This window comes from Oncorhynchus mykiss, chromosome 12 (genome assembly GCF_013265735.2).
Source record: "Oncorhynchus mykiss isolate Arlee chromosome 12, USDA_OmykA_1.1, whole genome shotgun sequence".
NCBI lineage: Eukaryota > Metazoa > Chordata > Actinopteri > Salmoniformes > Salmonidae > Oncorhynchus > Oncorhynchus mykiss.
The window spans coordinates 52,513,263-52,536,593 of NC_048576.1; positions in this window are offsets into that span (position 1 = coordinate 52,513,263).

Consider the following 23,331-nt stretch of genomic DNA (forward strand, 5'->3'; position numbering starts at 1 on the left):
GGACCCTCTATTTCTGAAACTATCCGCCACCATTGTCGCAACCCCTATTACCAGCCTGTTCAACCTCTCTTTCATATCGTCTGAGATCCCCAAGGATTGGAAAGCTGCCGCAGTCATCCCCCTCTTCAAAGGGGGAGACACCCTGGACCCAAACTGTTACAGACCTATATCCATCCTGCCCTGCCTATCTAAGGTCTTCGAAAGCCAAGTCAACAAACAGGTCACTGACCATCTCGAATCCCACTGTACCTTCTCCGCTGTGCAATCTGGTTTCCGAGCCGGTCACGGGTGTACCTCAGCCACACTCAAGGTACTAAACGATATCATAACCGCCATCGATAAAAGACAGTACTGTGCAGCCGTCTTCATCGACCTTGCCAAGGCTTTCGACTCTGTCAATCACCATATTCTTATCGGCAGACTCAGTAGCCTCGGTTTTTCGGATGACTGCCTTGCCTGGTTCACCAATTACTTTGCAGACAGAGTTCAGTGTGTCAAATCGGAGGGCATGCTGTCCGGTCCTCTGGCAGTCTCTATGGGGGTGCCACAGGGTTCAATTCTCGGGCCGACTCTTTTCTCTGTATACATCAATGATGTTGCTCTTGCTGCGGGCGATTCCCTGATCCACCTCTACGCAGACGACACCATTCTATATACTTTCAGCCCGTCATTGGACACTGTGCTATCTAACCTCCAAACAAGCTTCAATGCCATACAACACTCCTTCCGTGGCCTCCGACTGCTCTTAAACGCTAGTAAAACCAAATTCATGCTTTTCAACCGATCGCTGCCTGCACCCGCATGCCCGCCTAGCATCACCACCCTGGATGGTTCCGACCTAGAATATGTGGACATCTATAAGTACCTAGGTGTCTGGCTAGACTGCAAACTCTCCTTCCAGACTCATATCAAACATCTCCAATCGAAAATCAAATCAAGAGTCGGCTTTCTATTCCGCAACAAAGCCTCCTTCATTCACGCCGCCAAGCTTACCCTAGTAAAACTGACTATCCTACCGATCCTCGACTTCGGCGATGTCATCTACAAAATGGCTTCCAACACTCTACTCAGCAAACTGGATGCAGTCTATCACAGTGCCATCCGTTTTGTCACTAAAGCACCTTATACCACCCACCACTGCGACTTGTATGCTCTAGTCGGCTGGCCCTCGCTACATATTCGTCGCCAGACCCACTGGCTCCAGGTCATCTACAAGTCCATACTAGGTAAAGCTCCGCCTTATCTCAGCTCACTGGTCACGATGGCAACACCCATCCGTAGCACGCGCTCCAGCAGGTGTATCTCACTGATCATCCCTAAAGCCAACACCTCATTTGGCCGCCTTTCGTTCCAGTACTCTGCTGCCTGTGACTGGAACGAATTGCAAAAATCGCTGAAGTTGGAGACTTTTATCTCCCTCACCAACTTCAAACATCAGCTATCGGAGCAGCTAACCGATCGCTGCAGCTGTACATAGTCTATTGGTAAATAGCCCACCCATTTTCACCTACCTCATCCCCATACTGTTTTTATTTATTTATTTTTCTGCTCTTTTGCACACCAATATCTCTACCTGTACATGACCATCTGATCATTTATCACTCCAGTGTTAATCTGCAAAATTGTAATTATTCGCCTACCTCATGCCTTTTGCACACATTGTATATAGACTCCCCCTTTGTTTTCTACTGTGTTATTGACTTGTTAATTGTTTACTCCATGTGTAACTCTGTGTTGTCTGCTCATACTGCTATGCTTTATCTTGGCCAGGTCGCAGTTGCAAATGAGAACTTGTTCTCAACTAGCCTACCTGGTTAAATAAAGGTGAAATAAAAAAATAAAAAAATAAAAAGGCCAGATTTGTGCAATATACAACTGATTGTTGTCCTATGGACAGAGTCTCCCACCTCAGCTGTAGATCTCTGCAGTTCATCCAGAGTGATCATGGGCCTCTTGGCTGCATCTCTGATCAGTCTTCTCCTTGTATGAGCTGAAAGTTTAGAGGGACGGCCAGGTCTTGGTAGATTTGCAGTGGTCTGATACTCCTTCCATTTCAATATTATCGCTTGCACAGTGCTCCTTGGGATGTTTAAAGCTTGGGAAATCTTTTTGTATCCAAATCCGGCTTTAAACTTCTTCACAACAGTATCTCGGACCTGCCTGGTGTGTTCCTTGTTCTTCATGATGCTCTCTGAGCTTTTAACGGACCTCTGAGACTATCACAGTGCAGGTGCATTTATACGGAGACTTGATTACACACAGGTGGATTGTATTTATCATCATTAGTCATTTAGGTCAACATTGGATCATTCAGAGATCCTCACTGAACTTCTGGAGAGAGTTTGCTGCACTGAAAGTAAAGGGGCTGAATAATTTTGCACCTCCAATTTTTCAGTTTTTGATTTGTTAAAAAAGTTTGAAATATCCAATAAATGTCGTTCCACCTCATGATTGTGTCCCACTTGTTGTTGATTCTTCACAAAAAAATACAGTTTTATATCTTTATGTTTGAAGCCTGAAATGTGGCAAAAGTTCGCAAAGTTCAAGGGGGCCGAATACTTTCGCAAGGTACTGTATATATATATATATATATGTATACTGTACTCTATATCATCTACTGTATCTTTATGTAATACATGTATCACTAGCCACTTTAAACTATGCCACTTTGTTTACATACCCTACAATACTTATCTCATATGTATATACTGTACTCGATACCATCTACTGCATCTTGCCTATGCCGTTCTGTACCATCACTCATTCATATCTTTATGTACATATTTTTATCCCTTTACACTTGTGTGTATAAGATAGTAGTTTTGGAATTGTTAGGTTAGATTACTCGTTGGTTATTACTGCATTGTCGGAACTAGAAGCACAAGCATTTCGCTACACTCGCATTAAGAACAACTTTCAATGACGGCCAAGGAACAGTGGGTTAACTGCCTGTTCAATGGCAGAACGACAGATTTGTACCTTGTCCGCTCGGGGATTTGAACACTCTACCCACTAGGCTACCCTGCCGGGCTTTGATGATCTTCTTCAGAATGCACTCCCAGGAATCTCAGTTCCACACTAAATGTTTGTTTTTTGTTCGATAACGTCCATAATTTATGTCCAAATACCTCCTTTTTGTTCGTGCGTTTAGTTACAAAATCCAAATTGATGACACGCAGGCCAGACGAAAAGTCAAACAGTTCCGTTACAGTTCGTAGAAACATGTCAAACAATGTATAGACTCAATCTTTAGGATGTTTTTAACAAATCTTTTAATATAAACAATAATGTTTCAACCGGAGAATTCTTTTGTCTGTAGAAATGCGATGGAACGCAGTTAACTCTCACGGGGGCGCGCCTGAGTGAGCTTGTGGCACTCTGCCAGATCCCTGACTCAAACAGCTCCCATTGCCCCCCTTTCACAGCAGAAGCATCAAACAAGGTTCTGTTGACTGTTGACATCTAGTGAAAGCCTTAGGAAGTGCATTATGACCCCATAGACACTGTATATTGGATAGGCAAACCTACAAATGTCAGATTTCCCACTTCCTGGTTGGATGTTCTTCTCAGATTTTTGCCTGCCAAATGAGTTATGTTATACTCACAGACATCATTCAAACAGTTTTAGAAACTTCAGAGTGTTGTCTATCCAAATCTAGTAATATGCATATCTTAGCTTCTGGGACTGAGTAGCAGGCAGTTTACTCTGGGCACCTTATTCATCCAAGCTACTCAATACTGCCCTCAGCAATAAGAAGTTATTAACAAGAATTAAAGCTCACAGCCGATATAAGAAACTTATATGTACATAAATGTTTAAATTCCATAATAGCCCTCCAGTTTCACTGGAAGTTGTCCTGCTAGCAGGAACCCTAGCCATAATTAATGATGTCCCTTAACACCACCACTGTGTCTGAATGAGGCTCCTCCCCATTTCTATCTTTCGTAAAATACATCGTACAGTTCTAGTCCCCACTTACCACCAGCATCTCCTCAGGCGCTACCTGTGAGAGTTCCTGTCTAAGACACCCAAACAGACACCACCTCTCTCTCCTGTGTTTGGCACATACACATTTAGAAGGACAAACCCCTGGTTGTTAATTTCTGCTTTTGCTACAAGCAGTCTACCCCTACACACCTCCATTGAGGAGCAAAAAGGACTACCACCCCTGCACTAACATTTGTTCCATGGCTCAGCACACTTGCCCCTTTCCACCAGAGCCCCCAATCAACTTCATTCACCACATCACTTTGCGTCTACTGCACACAAAACCTGTACTTTTTTTGTTTATATTTATATTTATATTTACCCAACAGACCTCATTCTCGCATTTCAGATGCCATTTATATTAAGCGAGCCTATCCAAAGAGCCTCCATAAGAAGTGGGAGAAAAGCCATCAAAGAAAGAGACCAATAGCAAAGATCAAAAAGCCCCAGTGCTAGACAAAAAACTTAACTTCACTAGGGTAGGGGGCAGCATTCGGAATTTTGGATGAAAAGCGTGCCCAAATGAAACTGCCTGCTACTCAGGCCCAGAAGTTAGGATATGCATATAATTAGTAGATTTGGATAGAAAACACTCTAAAGTTACCAAAACTGTTACAATAATGTCTGTCAGTATTACAGAACTGATATGGTTTGCGAAAACCTGAGGAAAATCCAACCAGGAAGTACTATTTTGAAGGGTGTTTTTCCATATCCACCATACAAAGACTTTAGGACCCAGTTCACAAGCTCCATAGCTTCCTCTACATGTGGCCAGTGCTTAGGCATTGTTTCAGGCTTTTACTCAGAAAAATGAGGGAGATACAACACTTTCAATGAGAGGCCAGTGGAAATTTCCATAATTAGCCATTAGCCATTTCTAGCCATTAGCCATTAGCCTGATCGGGAAGTTGCCTTTCTTGTTTCTCCTTTCCTATTGACAAAGCTTTTGTCCGGTTGAAATATTATTGATTATTATTTTAAACAGTGATTGGCATGTTTCTACTAACTTTGATTGTACTTTTTTTTTATGGATGTGAGTGCTACGGGTCTGTAGTCATTTAAGCAGGTTGCCTTTGTGTTCTTGGACACAGGGACTATGGTGGTCTGCTTGAAATATGTTGGAATTAGACTCAATCAGGACATGTTGAAAATGTCAGTGAAGACACCTGCCAGTTGGTCAGCACATGCCCGGATCACATGTCCTGGTAATCCGTCTAGTCCCGCAGCCTTGTGTATGTTGACCTGTTTAAAGGTCTTACTCACGTCAGCTACAGAGAGTGTGATCATACAGTCATCTGGAACAGCTGAGGCTCTCATGCATGCCTCAGTGTTGCTTGCCTCGAAGCGAGCATAGAAGTGAATAAGCTCGTCTGTTAGGCTCGTGTTACTGGGAAGCTCGCGGCTGTGCTTCCCTTTGTAGTCTGTAATAGTTTGCAAGCACTGCCACATCCGGTGAGCGTCGGAGCCGGTGTAGTATGATTCAATCTTAGCCCTGTATTGACGCTTTGCCTGTTTGATGGTTCGTCGCAGGGCATAGCAGGATTTCTTGTAAGCTTCTTGTAAGCTTTCTTGAAAGCGGCAGCTCTATCCTTTAGCTCAGTGCAAATGTTGCCTGTAATCCATGGCTTCTGGTTGGGGTATGTACGTACAGTCACTGTGGGGATGATGTCCTCGATGCACTTATTGATAAAGCCAGTGACTGATGTGGTGTATTCCTCAATGTCATCGGAAGAATCCCGGAACATGTTCCAGTCTGTGATAGCAAATCAGTCCTGTAGTTTAGCATCTGCTTCATCTGACCACTTTTTATAGACCGAGTGCTTCCTGCTTTAATTTTTGCTTGTAAGCAGGAATCAGGAGGATAGAGTTGTAGTCGGATTTAGCAAATTGAGGGCGAGGGAGAGCTTTGTACACGTCTCTGTGTGTGGAGTACAGGTGATCTAGAATTTATTTCCCTCTGGTTGCACATTTAACATGTTTATAGAGATTTGGTAGAACTGATTTAAGTTTCCCTGCATTAAAGTCTCTGGCCACTAGGACCGCCGCCTCTGGATGAGTGGTTATCTGTTTGCTTATTTACTTATACAGCTGACAGAGTGCAGTCTTAGTGCCAGCATCTGTTTGTGGTGGTAAATAAACAGCCACGAAAAGTATATCTGAGAACTTTCTAGGCAAGTAGTGTGGCCTGCAATTTATCACAATATACGCTACATCAGGCGAGCATAATCTAGAGACTTCCTTAGATTTCGTGCACCAGCTGTTGTTTACAAATATGCACAGACTGCCCGCCCTCGTCTTACCAGAGTGTGCTGTTCTATCTTGCCGGTGCAGCGTATATCCCGCTAGCTGAATATCCATGTCATCATTCAGCCACGATTCCGTGAATCATAGGATATTACAGTTTTTGATGTCCCGTTGGTAGGATATTCGTGTTGGTACCTTGTCTAATTTATTGTCCAATGATTGCACGTTGGCGAGTAAGATTGATGGTAACGACAGCTTTCCTACTCGCCTTCTGCAGGTCCTGACGAGGCATCCGCTCTTCATCCTCTGTACCTGCGTCGCATCCTCTTGCAAATAACTGGGATGTCGACCCTGCCGGGTGTTTGGAGAATATCATGTGAGGCTTGCTTGTTGTTGAAAAAATCTTTGTCTAATCCGAAGTGAGTGATCGCTGTCCTGATATCCAGAAGCTCTTTTCTGCTGTAAGATACGGTTGCAGAAACATTATAAACCCGTAAAACTACTGCCATTTCTTCCGGCGCCATTTTAGAGGCCATCTATCTTATGTTGTCTGGTCCAAAAGAGTATGACATTTTTCAATGCAAGGGAAGCAAGTGAGCATTTGGCCTTCCTTGATAAAAATAAAATAATAGCCAATCAGCGTTGAGCTAATCTCAGTGAGCTCAACTGTGAATGGTGCAGGCACACCAAAAGAAAGTGTAATGGGAAGCCAGTTTGGATTTGGAGTCACTCTTATTAAAATCGTTTCTAGGTTTATACGTCATTGACAGAAACAACTTGAATTGTTGCATCTGGTTATGTTGTTGTCATCCGGTGGCTAGCTAACTAGCTAAAATGGTCCTTTTCATAAATTAGCCATGGATGAAGATAGGATTTGGACTTTACTTCATTCTCCATACTTGTCAATGATTATAACGGCGATTCTGATCCAACTATTAATTCATACATTGTGTCCCTGGACTGAGAGGATGAACATTCAATATGTAGCTAGATGAAATAGGCTAACTAGTTAACGTTGCCAGTGAAAGGAAGTTAGGCTAGCAAGCAAAATAATTTGATTCTAGCAAGCAAGTGAATAATAGTGAAAACATCTCAAATATGAAATAACACATGGAATCATGTTGTAACCAAAAAAGTTTAAATAAATCAAAATATATTTTAGATTTAGATTCTTCAAAGTAGCCACCCTTTGCCTTGATGATAGCTTTGCACACTCTTGGCATTCTCTCAACCAGCTTCGTGAGGAATGCTTTTCCAACAGTCCTGAAAGAGTTCCAGCATATGCTGAGCACTTGTTGGCTGCTTTTACTTCACTCTGCGGTTCAACTCATCACAAACCATCTCAATTGGATTGAGTTCGGGTGATCGTGGAGGTCAGGTCATCTGACGCAGCACTCCATAACTTCCTTGTTCAAATAGCCCTTACACAGCCTGAAGTTGTGTAAGAGCATCCATGCTTCACGTGGGAACCACACATACGGCGATCATCCGTGCACCTATTCTGCATCTCACAAAGACACAGCGGTTTGAACCAAAAATCTCAAATTTGGACTCAGACTTAAGGATAGATTTCCACCGTTCTATTGTCCATTGCTCGTGTTTCTTGGCCCAAGCAAGTCTCTTCTTACTATTGGTGTCCATTAGTAGTGGTTTCTTTGCACAATTCGACCATGAAGGCCTGATTCACGTTGTCTCCTCTGAACAGTTGATGTTGAGATGTGTCTGTTACTTGAACTCTGTGAAGCATTTATTTGGGCTGCAATTTCTGAGGATGGTAACTCTAACTCCAATTTGACATTTAAGAAACTTGTGAAGAAAGTGGTTAACAAGGTCAAGTTTGAATGATCCAACTTTAGGTTTACAAGTCCTTTCCTTCCTCTGAAGGCTGCCAAACAGTTACGCATGCAATGATCTTCTCACATCTGAGATATTGCCTCACATGCTGGTCACAAACAGGAGCTACTATTCTGAAACCAATTGAATCACTCTACAAACAAACACTTAAGATTGTTGATAACAGTTACCACCATTTTCATATTATTTACAAATACACTGCTCAAAAAAATAAAGGGAACACTAAAATAACACATCTTAGATCTGAATGAATAAAATACTCTTATTAAATACTTTTTTCTTTACATAGTTGAATCTGCTGACAACAAAATCACACAAAAATTATCAGTGGAAATCAAATTTATCAACCCATGGAGGTCTGGATTTGGAGTCACACTCAAAATTAAAGTGGAAAACCACACTACACGCTGATCCAACTTTGAGGTAATGTCCTTAAAACAACTCAAAATGAGGCTCAGTAGTGTGGTGGCATACACGTGCCTGTATGACCTCCCTATAACGCCTGGGCATGCTCCTGATGAGGTGGCGGATGGTCTCCTGAGGGATCTCCTCCCAGACCTGGACTAAAGCATCGGCCAACTCCTGGACAGTCTGTGGTGCAACGTGCCATTGGTGGATGGAGCGAGACATGATGTCCCAGATGTGCTCAATTGGATTCAGGTCCGGGGAACAGACGGGCCAGTCCATAGCATCAATGCCTTCCTCTTGCAGGAACTGCTGACACACTCCAGCCACATGAGGTCAGGCATTGTCTTGCATTAGGAGGAACCCAGGGCCAACCGCACCAGCATATGGTCTCACAAGGGGTCTGAGGATCTCATCTCGGTACCTAATGGCAGTCAGGCTACCTCTGGCGAGCACATGGAGTGCGGCCCCCCAAAGAAATGCCACCCCACACCATGACTGACCCACCGCCAAACCGGTCATGCTAGAGGATGTTGCAGGCAGCAGAACGTTCTCCACGGCGTCTCCAGACTCTGTCACGTCTGTCACATGTGCTCAGTGTGAAGCTGCTTTCATCTGTGAAGAGCACAGGGCGCTAGTGGCGAATTTGCCAATCTTGGTGTTCTCTGGCAAATGCCAAACGTCCTGCACGGTGTTGGGCTGTAAGCACAACCCCCACCTGTGGACGTCGGGCCCTCATACCACCCTCACGGAATCTGTTTCTGACCGTTTGAGCAGACACATGCACATTTGTGGCCTGCTGGAGGTAATTTTGCAGGGCTCTGGCAGTGCTCCTCCTGCTCCTCCTTGCACAAAGGCGGAGGTAGCGGTCCTGCTGCTGGGTTGTTGCCCTCCTATGGCCTCCTCCACGTCTCCTGATGTACTGGCCTGTCTCCTGGTAGCGCCTCCATGCTCTGGACACTACGCTGACAGACACAGCAAACCTTCTTGCCACAGCTCGCATTGATGTGCCATCCTGGATGAGCTGCACAACCTGAGCCACTTGTGTGGGTTGTAGACTCCGTCTCATGCTACCACTAGAGTGAAAGCCCCGCCAGCATTCAAAAGTGACCAAAACATCAGCCAGGAAGCATAGGAACTGAGAAGTGGTCTGTGGTCACATACTGCAGAACCAGTCCTTTATTGGGGGTGTCTTGCTAATTGTCTATAATTTCCACCTGTTGTCTATTCCATTTGCACAACAACATGTGAAATTTATTGTCAATCAGTGTTGCTTTCTAAGTGGACAGTTTGATTTCACAGAAGTGTGATTGACTTGGAGTTACATTGTGTTGTTTAAGTGTTCCCTTTATTTTTTGAGTAGTGTATAATTGATTTAGTCTGGATAGCTTTAAGCAGTATGTAGATGCAAGCCTTGTCTTTAAGATCCTGCATGGTGTTGCCCCTCCACCCCTATGCCAGCATATCATGCTCAAGGAAAGCACCTTCAGGATAACAAGGGCATTAACTAGAAGGGATTGCGTTGTCCCTTTTCGACACAGTAAAATCGGTCAATCGGCCTTCTGTGTTAGAGCTACAATATACTGGAATGCAATGCCCATGTACTTGAGCAGATGCACTGATTATTGCACTTTTAAAATTGAAAACATGGCTCAAATCTATCCAAACCTGTACACCAGTCCCCTAATTGGAGTAAACTAATGGACAACAATACTTAGGCTTCCACTTCCAGCTAATATATACCACATACATTTCATGGACAATATATTTTACATTCGTTTTTTTTTTTGTCCTAGCCTTCAGCTACCCTCAATTTGAGAACCTTGGTAGCGTTTTATATTTCCACTAGCCACTGAGCTCCAACTCGAGCTTGTCTCAAAATAACCAGGGGGAAATGAAGCCGACTTTCATAAAAATGAGGCTTGGTGAACTAGAGGTATTTGCAGAAGCCTTTCTCATCTCAGAAAGACATTTTTCTAAAGAAATATAGTTAACACTTTATATTATGTTGCCCCGATTACTATGTAACTACAAGTAGTAACTGAAGTAGCATAGTAACATGAAGTTACATACTGTATATTATTATGCAATTACATGGTAATAGGGTTTAGCTGTATAGTTATTGCACAATCCACTTGCTGAAGGTTATTCGACATGTGAAATTACAAATGTTATTACACATTTGCTTGTTCCACTATGTAGCTACTGTTTTGTAATTACACATTTGAAAGTCACCTGTGAATTCACATGTTAATAATGCAAACCAAATTGTGGCCTTGTTACATGTAACTACACGTGCCAATACTATCAAATCCACAGGTAATCCCAGGGTTGCTACCATCTTGATCTAATTTTTATTTAACCTTTATTTAACCTGGCAAGTCAGTTAAGAACAAATTCCTACTTACAATGACGGCCTAGGAACAGTGGGTTAACTGCCTCGTTCAGAGGCAGAACAGCATATTTTTACCTTGTCAGCCTGGGGAGTCGATCTAGCAACCCAACGCTCTAACCACTAGGCTACCTGCCGCCCCAGCTAGGACTGGTAACAACAATTGCAACAAGGCACACATTGCCATTAGCTACAGGTTGTTTTCAGTAGTTTATTTACATGTTATAAGAAAAACATCTAAAACAGTGATAGACCATACATTTAGAATATCTCCACATTCTGACATTGATGCTACCCATGTTAAAGGCATTTACAGCAAATGCTCACATGGTGGAAACTCAATTTCAGTCTATTCATGGCAGTGTTAGCTAACACTTTATTTGGATAGTCCATCTCTAGATGCACAACACACTATCTACAGACTATCAGTAACATGTTAATTTAAGGTCTGTTGTACCTAACGGTTAGGATTTCTGAGACTTCCTGAAAATATAGTTTTAGCCAGCATAACACTAACACTTGGTGCCTCACTAAATTATATAGGAATATTGTCTAACTACACTCTTAAGAAGAATAGAACATTAGTCCCCGAAGAGGACCTATTCTTGGAGAAATAACTTATCTTTGCCCTTTACACATTCTTCAAGAAAACCTTGAACAAAGCAGTAAGATTTCCAAGAAATCCCTAACAGTGGGGTCTGCCAGAATGATTCCTTGAATCCTAAGTTGGCTGGTATGTTATCAGGTCTGCAGTTGGGACCAAATTGGTCTGAAGATTGCCCAGCTTTTGAAATGCTGCCCTGGTACTGTACCACCCCAATGCTCCATATTTCAAAAGGCTGTAACAGCATCAAAAGAATTGCAGGGCAGCTTCATCTTGTGAGCTGGACATAAATGGTCTGTTTATTACAGTTTGATGGTGTTTTCCAGGCTCCGGGGGTGTGGCGGAGAAGAAGGATGGGAGAGGCCTTCCTCCTCCTCTCATACTACGCAGAATCATCGGGGAGGACAGGACATGAAGGGAGGCAGGCTGTCAACAACAGACACTCATGAATCTAGCTCCAGAGCCCCAGCGGCCTGCTTAGTACCCTCAATGGCCCCACTTTTCCGCCAAGTCACTGGGCAGGCGGGTATCATTGGAGACTTGGAAGCTCCCCCAGAGCTTGACAAGCATTTCAAATCAGAAGTAAATCTGGGTGTAATGGAGGAAGTGCCATGCTATTAGACATCGTCCTAGAGCTGAGGAGGGACAGTAGCCTCCCCTCAGTGTCTGCAAAACACACACTTCAACCCCATCTTCTACTTATCTATGCTGTGCAGGCAAGCTACAGATAACTGCCAAAATAAATAAAGGGAACACCAAGTGTCTTAAAGTGTCGTTGGGCCACCATGAGCCGCCAGAACAGCTGCAATGCACATTGGCATTGATTCTACAAGTGTCTGGAACTCTATTGGAGGGATGTGACACCGTTCTTCCACAAGAAATTCCATAATTTGGTGTTTTGTTGATTTTGGTGTAAACGCTGTCTCAAGCCTCGCTCCAGAATCTCCCATAAGTGTTCAATTGGGTTCAATTGGTCCCAGTGTTCCTCATGAAACATCAGCAAGTTGAGCAGTCGTCTTCACTGAAGCTCCTGCCAAACATGCCCCAACAATCACCCCTGGTGTTGGTGCACTCAGGTTCTTTCACCCTGGACGCTGTGTGTGGCCACCTTCCATTTCACACGGGCCACCATGGAAATGTCAGCTCCACTCTGAGAGGAGAGAAGGACAGGAGATTGGCTTAAACCCCAGCCTGCTCCTGTCGTTCTCACTCTCTCTCTCTGTGTTCTGTTTACTTTCCATCAGTCCCTTTGTAAGTCCACCAAACCATCCACTGAATAAAGTAGTTTGTCAATCCTTTATGAGGTAGGATTGTTATGTTTATGTGGTCCTATAAAGACTGTAAAGTTGGTTTCAAAAGGAGAAGGTTCAAAATCACTTGTTGGGTGTTTTGAGCTGGACAGAATGCACAGGATGTAGGACACATCTGAATGCACCAGGACAAGCTCTTCCCATTGTGAGTTAGCATGCAGTAAAATTCTGTATGTGTGTTTACGTACAGGCGTGTGTTTATTGTCTGAGTACCCAATCCAACAGCATGGTCCTGTGTTTGCTCTGATCTGTGGCACGACTGGGAGCGGCTGCTCGTGGTGCTGAATGTTTATGGCCTGCCAGTGTTGAACAGTCGCCCACTAAGCAGCTCAAATTGGAGAGAAAGGGGCAGGGAGGTCGCAGGGAGGAGGTGGATTTGTACACACGTGGGTGTGTGCACGCGTCTATGTTTAATCCAAGTTTGCTTGTGAGTGTATGTAGCTGTCTGTGTGTTTAGCTGTGTGAGAGAAGGTGACTTAAATCCAAATGAGAAGTAGTTTTCCACAGGGCCAGCGCTTTCTTTCTGTATTCAGCCTAATAGTGTCTCTGTCAACCAGTGACCAGCATGCCAATGCCCAGCCGCAGCCGACAGGGAGAAAATTGCAGAGGCCCATGCATGAGAACAAACACGATTAGGGAGTGTAATGTGATGGGCATGAATAAATAGAAGCATAAAAGCAGTCAATGGAAATAAAGAACAGGCTTATTTCTCTCCCAAAGACTCCACACCTTTTCACAGAGGAATATATAAACATATGGTACTGTGTATCCATAACTCTGGGACTATTCTCATTGAAGAGAATTAAGGACAATTTCAAGAGATTCTCGAGAGGTATCGATTCATCAGTATTGAGACATTACTGTAATGTAAACTTGTGTATTTCTCACGTCTCAAACTCTACCTCCGGAGGTCGCGCACAACACTCACCCGACAGTTTCCCCCTCTAAGCAGGGCAGTGTAAACAGAATTGTATCATTGAGCACAACATTCATACAGTAAAAATAGTAACAGCAGAGCAATGTTTTTTAAACAGCTGAAATGTAAAAACATTTCATTATATTTGAGACTTATTTTATTGAGTTTTCACCTGAAATTGCCACTGATATTGATCAAATTAAGCCTGGTTTGTTCTAAGGTAACTTTAATACACTGAACATGTACTTGATATTCGTATGAGAGGGGTAAATATTCACACTTGATATGCTACCGTTATGCTACTATTACCGTTAATACTGTGTGTTATTGTCGTGCAAGCTACATTTAGCTAATGCGTGTGTGAATGTGAATTTTTGCATTATTCAATAGTGTAATATGGTTTGGTTGCAATATTCAAGACTGTAGGTAAAATCAAATAAGATTTTGTGTGTCACGTGCCGAAAATACGAGCCCTTTCCCAAAAATGCAGTTAAAAAAAATAAGAATTACACAAATAGATAAACATTTTATAGTAACACAATAAAATAACACAATAAAATAACAATAACAAGGCTATATACTGGCAATATACAAGGACTACCGGTACCGAGCCAGTTTACTGGATTACGAGGTGGTTGGGGTGATTGATTGAGGTAATATGTACATGTGAGTTTGGTTCGGTGATTGTTTGAAGTACATGTAGGTAGGGGGTGAAAAGCAGAAAGTCTGGGTAGCCATTTAACGAACTGTTCAGCAGGCTTATAGCTTTGGGGTAGAAGCTGTTCAAGAGCCCTTTTGTCTGAGACTTGGCTCTCGGTACCGCTTGCCGTGTGGTAGCAGAGAAAACAGACTGTGATTTGGGTGGCTGGAGTCTTTTTAGGACCTTCCTCTGACACAGCCTGGTATAGAGGTCCTGGAAGACAGTGGTGTACTGGGCCATACGCACGTACCAACAGTGATGCAGCCAGTCAACATGCTCTCAGTGGTGCAGCTGTAAAGCTTTTTGAGGATCTGAGGGCCCATGCCAAATCTTTTAAGCCTCCTGAGGGGAAAGACATGTTGTCGCCTTCTTCACGACAACACAGTTCTACAACTGTGCTGGTGTGTGTGAACCATGATAGGTCCTTAGTGATGTGGACATCGAGGAACTTGAAGCTTTGGATGGTCTCCACTACAGCCCCAACGATGTGAATGGGGGTGTGCTCGGCCCTCCGTTTCCTGTAGTCCACAGTCAGCTCCTTTGTCTTGCTGACATTGAGGAAGAGGTTGTTGTCCTTGCAGCAATACTGCCAGGTCTCTGACCTCCTCCCTGTAGGCTGTCTCATCGTCATCGGTGATCAGGTCTACCACCGCTGTCTTATTAGCAAACTTAATGATGGTGTAGGAGTTATGCACATCCACGCAGTCATGGGTGAACAGGGAGTACAGGAGGGGGCTAAGCATGCACCCCTGAGGGGCCCCCGTGTTGAGGGTCAGCGTGGCAGATGTGTTGTTGCCTACCCTAACAACCTGGGGGTGGCCCGTCACAAAGTCCGGTATCCAATTGCAGAGGAAGGTGTTTAATCCCAGTGTCCTTAGCTTAGTGATGAGCTTGGAGGGCACTATGGTGTTGGATGTTGAGCTGTAGTCAATGAACAGCATTCTCACGTATGTGTTACTTTTGACCAGGTGGGAAATGGCACTGTGGAGTTCAACAGAGATTGCGTCATCTGTGGATCTATTGGGACGGTATGCGAATTGGAGTGGGTCCAGGTTGTCTGGAGTGTGAGCCATGACCAGCCTTTCAAAGCATTTCATGAATATAGATGTGAGTGCCACAGGGCAATTGTCATTTAGACAGGTTACCTTTTGTGTTGTTTGGAATGGTGATCTGCTTGAAACGTGCGTATTACAGACTGCATCAGGGAGACGTTGAACATGTCAGTGAAGACAATTATTAGCTGGTCAGTGCATGCTCTGAGTACGTGTCCTGCTAATCCGTCTGGCCCTGCAGCCTTGTGAATGTTAACCTGTTTAAAGGTCTTACATCGGCTATGGAGAGCGCAATCACACAATCGTCCAGGAATAGCTGGTGCTCTCATGCATGATTCAGTGTTGCTTGCCTCAAAGCAAGCATAGAAGTAAATTAGCTCATCTGGTAAGCACAAATCACAGAGCAGCTCACAGCTGTGTTTCCCTTTGTAATCCATGATAGTTTGAAAGCACTTCCACATCCAACAAGCATCAGAGCCAGTGTAGTAGGATTCGATTTCAGTCCTGTATTGACACTTTGCCTGTTTTTTATTTAATTTTCTTTAATTAGGAAAGTCAGTTAAGAATAAATTCTTATTTTTAATGACAGCCTAGGAACAGTGGGTTAACTGTCTTGCTCGGGGGCAGAACAACAGATTTTTACCTTGTCAACTTAGGTATTCGATCTTGCAACCTTTCGATTGCTAATCCAACGCTCTAACCACTAGGCTACCTGCCGCCCCTGGTTCATCGGAGGGTGTAGCGCGATTTCTTATAAGCGTCTGCATTTTTGTCCCGCTTCTTGAAAGCGTTTAGCTCAGTGTGGATGTTGCCTGTAATCCATGGCTTCTGGTTAGGATATGTACGTACGGTCACTGTGGGCACTATGCCTTCGATGCACTTATTATTGAAGCCGGTGACTGATGTGGTAAACTTCTCAATGCCATCAGATGAATCCCGGAACATATTCAAATCTGTGCTAATGAAACAGTCCTGTAGCTTAGTGTCCGCTTCATCGGACCACTTCCATATTGAGGGCATCACTGATACTTCCTGTTTGAGTTTGTGCTTGTAAGCAGGAACTAAGAGGATAGAGTTATGTTCAGAGTTGCCAAATGGAAGGCAAGGGAGAGCTTTGTATACATCTATGTGTGTAGAGTAGAGGTGACCTAGAGTTCCAAACTGGTTTTGCGGCTGTCCCCATGAGAGAACACTTTTTGGTTCCACGTAGAACCCTTTTTGGTTCCACAGAGGGTTCACAGAGGGTTCCACCTGGAACCAAAAGGGTTATACCTGGAACCCTCAAAAAATCCAACATTAACAAGAATTTGATCAACAAGAAGTACAACATTACAAATATTTTCAGAGATGTGAGATATTTAAGAATCGCTACATTACGTACTTACGAAGAAAATAGGCACGTTTCTCTACATTTACACTGACTTTGAAAGGGGATTGTGTGACGATTAGCTTAGCAACTGCATATCCTTTTTTATACTTTTCTAAACCTCAACTTCAAAATACTCTCCTGCAACCCGCCTCACCCAATGTGCTGTGGATCTTCTAGCTAGTAGTCAGCTAACCACTGCTAGCGGTCAACAGCCATTTTGCACAGCGCAATTCAAACCAGAGCATATCGGACCTATTTTCTCTCCATATCCCCACATTCCTATCGCAAGCTCTGAACCTTTTCAACTGGATAATCGCAGCTAGCTAGCTGCAATCCGAGTGGCTTCTCCCGGCTAATGTCTCTGTCCCGAAGCAAGCACCAATTAGCCTGAGGCTAGCTCATACTACCGGCTAGCTGAAGAGGTCCATCAGCCACTCTACAATACCTATTTTGCCAATTGGCCTGGACCCCTTTTACTGTCGGACGTAATCTGCCCGGGGGGGGGGGGGGTATTCAACTGGCTCATACGTCGCGATGTCCCCTGAATGCCCATCTGCTAGCCTGCTAGCCGTGGCCCACTAGCTGTCTAGGGCATATTGGAATGTTAGCTGAAGAGATCCATCGTTCAATTTCTTGGGCCACTATACCTATTTTACCAATTGGACTGAACCCCTTTGCTACACGGAACCATACTACTCCATCACAACTGGTCTATTCGACTTCACCGCACAAGGAGGCTATAACAGACTTCCTCCGTCGTGACGTCCCACTAAGGCCCTTCTGCTAGCTTGCTAACAACCTCCTTCCCTCAGTAACAGCATTGAAGATGCATCGTGGCTGGGTCTTCCAGCATGACAACGACCCGAAACACACAGCCAGGGCAACTAAGGAGTGGCTCCGTAAGAAGCATCTCAAGGTGCTGGAGTGGTCTAGCCAGTCTCCAGACCTGAACCCAATAGAACATCTTTGGAGGGAGCTGAAAGTCCGTATTGCCCAGTGACAGCCACGAAACCTGAAGGATCTGGAGAAGGTCTGTATGGAGGAGTGGGCCAAAATCCCTGCTGCAGTGTGTGCAAACCTGGTCAAAAACTACAGGAAACGTATGATCTCTGTAATTGCAAACAAAGGTTTCTGTACCAAATATTAAGTTCTGCTTTTCTGATGTATCAAAAACTTATGTCATGCAATAAAATGCAAATGAATTACTTAAAAATCATGCAATGTGATTTTCTGGATTTTTGTTTTAGATTCCGTCTCTCACAGTTGAAGTGTACCTATGATAAAAATTACAGACCTCTACATGCTTTGTAAGTAGGAAAACCTGCAAAATCGGCAGTGTATCAAATACTTGTTCTCCCCACTGTATCTCCCTCACTAGCTATAAGCACCAGCTGTCAGAGCAGCTCACAGATCACTGCACCTGTACATAGCCCATATGTAAATAGCCCATCCAACTACCTCACCCCCATATTGTATTTATTTATTTATCTTGCTCCTTTGCACCCCAGTATCTCTACTTGCACATTCATCTTCTGCAAATCTATCACTCCAGTATTTAATTGGTATATTGTAATTACTTCACCACCATAGCCTATTTATTGCCTTACCTCCCTTATCTTACCTCATTTTCACACACTGTATATATACTTTTTCTACTGTATTATTGACTGTATGTTTGTTTATTCCATATGTAACTCTGTGTTGTTGTATGTGTTGAACTGCTTTGCTTTATCTATGCCAGGTCACATTTTTAAATGAGAACTTGTTCTCAATTAGCCGACCTGGTTAATTAAAGGTGAGAAAAAAAGTGGGGAAAAAAGAAGAGAGTTTTGATTCCTATACAACATTTGAGAAAGAAAAACCCTCTAGCTCATGCCTGTCTTTATGTCAGTCCCTTCTCTGGTCATACTCTTCCTCTTTTAGAAAGACCCTCAGGGCCTCCTTATTCATCGTGTGAGACTCATTCCCCTCCAGCCTGGTGGCTGAGTATTGAGTGCTGCCTGTCCCTGGTTGGCGTCTGCAGGTCGCAGCCCAGACCCATCCCCAGCCCATTCATGAGAGCTTTTTATCTTCATGATGCTTCTGGAGGCCGCGCAAATTGGGTTATGCATCCTATCAGCTAAAACGGAGCTGGAGTGCTTTTCCAAGCTGTCTGACACATTCCATTTACAGGAAATAATTGAAGTTTTACAAAGTTCAGACTGGGATAAAGAGATGTGCTCTAGAGGAGTTTAGGTCTGGCTTAATGGCTGCTGTTTTCTGTGTGTGTGTGCCATCAGTTACATAAAAACTTCACTATATACAGTGCCTTTAGAATGTATTTATACCCCTTGACTTATTCCGCATTTTGTTGTGTTACAGCCTGAATTCAAAATAGTTTAATATATTAAATAAAATGTTTTTTTTTTAATTGAAAATGAAATACAGAAATATCTCACTGATCCAGCACTCCATTAATCTCCTTCTTGGTCAAATAGCCCTTACACAGCCTGGAGGCATGTTGGGTCATTGTCCTGTTGAAAAACAAATGATAGTCCCACTAAGCACAAACCAGATGGGATGGCGTATCTCAGCAGAATGATGTGGTAGTCATGTTGGTTAAGTGTGCCTTGAATTCTAAATAAATCACAGACAGTGTCACCAGCAAAGCATCCCCACACCATCACACCTCCTCCTCCATGCTTCACGGTGGGAACCACACATGCAGATATCATCTGTTAATCTACTCTGCGTCTCACAAAGACATGATGGTTGGATCCAAAAATCTAAAATTTGGACTCATCAGACCAAAGGACAGATTTCCACTGATCAAATGTCCATTGCTCGTGTTTCTTGGCCCAAGCAAGTCTCTTCTTCCTATTGGTGTCCTTAAGTAGTGGTTTCTTTGCCGCAATTCGACCACAAAGGCCTGATTCACAAAGTCTCCTCTGAACAGTTGATGTTGAGATGTGTCTGTTACTTGAACTCAATTTCTGAGGCTGGTAACTGTAATGAACTTATCCTCTGCAGCAGAGGTAACTCTGGAGAGTCTTCCTTTCCTGTGGTGGTCCTCATGAGAGCCAGTTTCATCATAGCGCATGATGGTTTTTGCAACTTCACTTGAAGAAACTTTCTTAAATTCTTAAAATGTTCCGTATTGACTTACCTTCAAGTCTTAAAGTAATGATGGACTGTCTTATTTGAGCTGTTTTTGCCATAATATGGACTTGGTCTTTTACCAAATATGGCTATTTTCTGTATACCAACCCTGCCTTGTCACAACACAACTGATTGGGCCAAACGCATTAAGAAGGCAAGGCACACCTATTAATTGAAGGTGACTACCCCATGAAGGTGGTTGAGAGAATGCCAAGAGTGTGCAAAGCTATCATCAAGGGAAAGGGTGGCTACTTCGAAGAATCTCAAATATAAATTATATTTTGATTTGTTTGACACTTTTTTTGGTTACTAAATGATTCCGTATGTGGTATTTAAACGTTTTGATGTCTTCACTATTATTCTACATTGTAGAATGAGTAAGTGTCCAAACTTTTGATTGGTACTATAAGTATTCACACCCCTGTTCCGATTATTGTTAGAACAAAAGTTGGCAGTAATTACAGCTATGAGTCTTTCTGCAACTTTGCACACCTGGAATGTACAATACTTCCACATTATTCTTTTTTTAAATTCTTCAAGCTCTGTCAAGTTGGTTGTTCATCATTGCTAGACAGCCATCAAGTCTTGCCGTGGATTTTCAAGCAGATTTTAAATCAAACTGTAACTAGGCCACTTAAGAACATTCAATGTAGTCTTGGTAAACAACTACAGTGTATATTTGGCCTTGTGTGTTAGGTTACTGTCCTGCTGAAATGTGAATTTGTCTCTCAGTGTCTGTTGGATTTCTTTTTATTCCAAAAACCCCCCTAGTCCTTGCGATGACAAGCATACTGATAATATGATGCAGCCACTACCATGCTTGAAATATGGATTTGGATTTGACCAAAATATAATGCTTTATATTCAGGACATAACATTTCTTTGTCACATTTTTTGAAGTTTTACTTTAGTGCCTTATTCCAAAAAATATCCATGTTTTGGAATATTTGTATTCTGTACAGGCTTCCTTCTTTTCATTCTGTCATGTAGGTTGGTATTGTGGAGTAACTACAATGTTGTTAATCCTGTTTTAAAGTCACCATTGGCCTCATCGTGAAATCCCTGAGTGGTTTCGTTCCTCTCCGACAACTGAGTTAGGAAGGACGTCTGTATCTTTGTAGTGAGTGGGTGTATTGATACACCATCCAAAGTGGAATTAATAACTTCACCATGCTCAAAGGGATAATCAATGTTCACTGACAATATGGGCAGGGTTGGTTAGGTTACTTTCTAAATGTAATACATTACAGTTACCTGTCCAAAATTGTAATCAGTAACATAACTTTTGGATTACCCAAACAAACGAATCAATAACGTAATCTGATTACATATTCAGTTACTTTTAGATGACTTTCCCCTTTAGAGGCATTAGAAGAAGACAAAAATGTACAGCATGTTACCAATTGAACAACATCTATTGCAGGATAAATCCATGTTAAAGTGTACATAGCTGGCCATATATGGATGTTATATTGTACTTTATAGTTTGGTTATGTAGGCTTCTTCTAACCCATCTGTAACGGCCATTGTTGGTGGAAGAAGAGGAGGAGGACCAATGCGCAGCGTGGTAAGTGACCATATTGATAATTTATTATCATGAACACAAAACCAAATAACGAGAACGAAACAAAACAGTCCTGAACGGTGAATACAAAAAAACACTGAACAGAAAATAATCACCCACAACTCATAGATGAAACCAGGCTACCTAAGAATGGTTCTCAAACAGGGACAACGATTGACAGCTGCCTCTGATTGAGAACCATACCAGGCCAAACACAGAAATCCCAAATTATAGAAAAAAGAACATAGACTGCCCACCCGAACTCACGCCCTGACCATACTAAAACAAAGGAACTAAGGTCAGAACGTGACACCATCGCTTTTTACTGTACTACATTCAGTGCATTCGGAAAGTATTCTGACCCTTTGACTTTTTTCACATTTTGTTATGGTACAGCCTTATTCTAAAATGGATTACATACATTTTTTTCCTCATCAAGCTACACACAATGATGACAAAAACAGGTTTTTAGAAATCTTTGCAAATGTATTTAAAATAAAAAACAGAAGTACCTTGTTTACATACGTTTTCAGACCCTTTGCTATGAGACTTGAAATTGAACTCAGGTGCAGCCTATTTCCATTGATCATCCTTGCGCTGTTTCTAAAACTTGATTGGAGTCCACCTGTGGTAAATTCAATTGATTGGACATGATTTGGAAAGGCACACACCTGCCTGTCCCACAGTTGACAGTGCATTTCAGGGCAAAAACCAAGCCATGAGGTCAGAGGAATTGTCAGCAGCTCCGAGACAGGATTGTGTCGAGGCACAGCTCTGGGGAAGGTTATCAAAAAAGGTCTGCAGCATTCAAGGTCCCCAAAAACACAGTGGCCTCCATCAGTCTTAAATTGAAGAAGTTTGTAACCACCAATATTCTTACTAGAGCCCTTGGTCAGGAAGGTGACCAAGAACCCAATGGTCACTCTGAGAGAGCTCCAGAATTCCTCTGTGGAGATTGGAGAACCTTCCAGAAGGACAACCATCTCTGCAGCACTCCATCAACCTGGCCTTTATGGTCGAGTGGCCAGACAGAAGCCACTCCTCAGTAGAAGGCACAAGACAACCCACTTGCAGTTTGCCAAAAGGCACCTAAAGGACTTTCAGACCATGTGATGATACCACAATTTAACTATTTGCCCTGAATTCCAAGTGTCACATTTGGAGGAAACCTGGCACCATCTCTACAGAGAAGCATGGTGGTGGCAGCAACATGCTGTGGGGATTTTTTTACTGGCAGGGACCGTAAGACTAGTCGGGTTCGAGGGAAAGATGAACAGAGCAAATTACCAAGAGATCCTTGATGAAAACCTGCTCGAGAGCACTCAGGACCTCAGACTGGAGCAAAGGTTGACCTTCCAATAGGACAACGACTGGAACATATTTAAAATAATTTGTAGACTGCAAATTGACCGCAAGGAGCCCAAACAGATCTAATATTAGACTAACACATAATACTTTCAAAGCTTGCTTGCATTTGTATACGACCACATTCACTGAGTATACCAAACATTAGGAACTCCTTCCTAATATTGTGTTGCCCTTTGCCCTCAAAACAGCTTCAATTAGTCAGGGCATGGACTCTACAAAGTGTCGAAAGCGTTCCACAGGGATGCTGGCCCATGTCGACTCCAATGCTTCCCACAGTTGTGTCAAGTTGGCTGGATGTCCTTTGGATGGTGGACCATTCTTGATACACATGGAAAACTGTTGAGTGTGAGAAACCCAGAAGCTTTGCAGTTCTTGACACAAACCAGTTGGGGCACCCTGCCCTACACCCTATGCACTTGTGGCAATC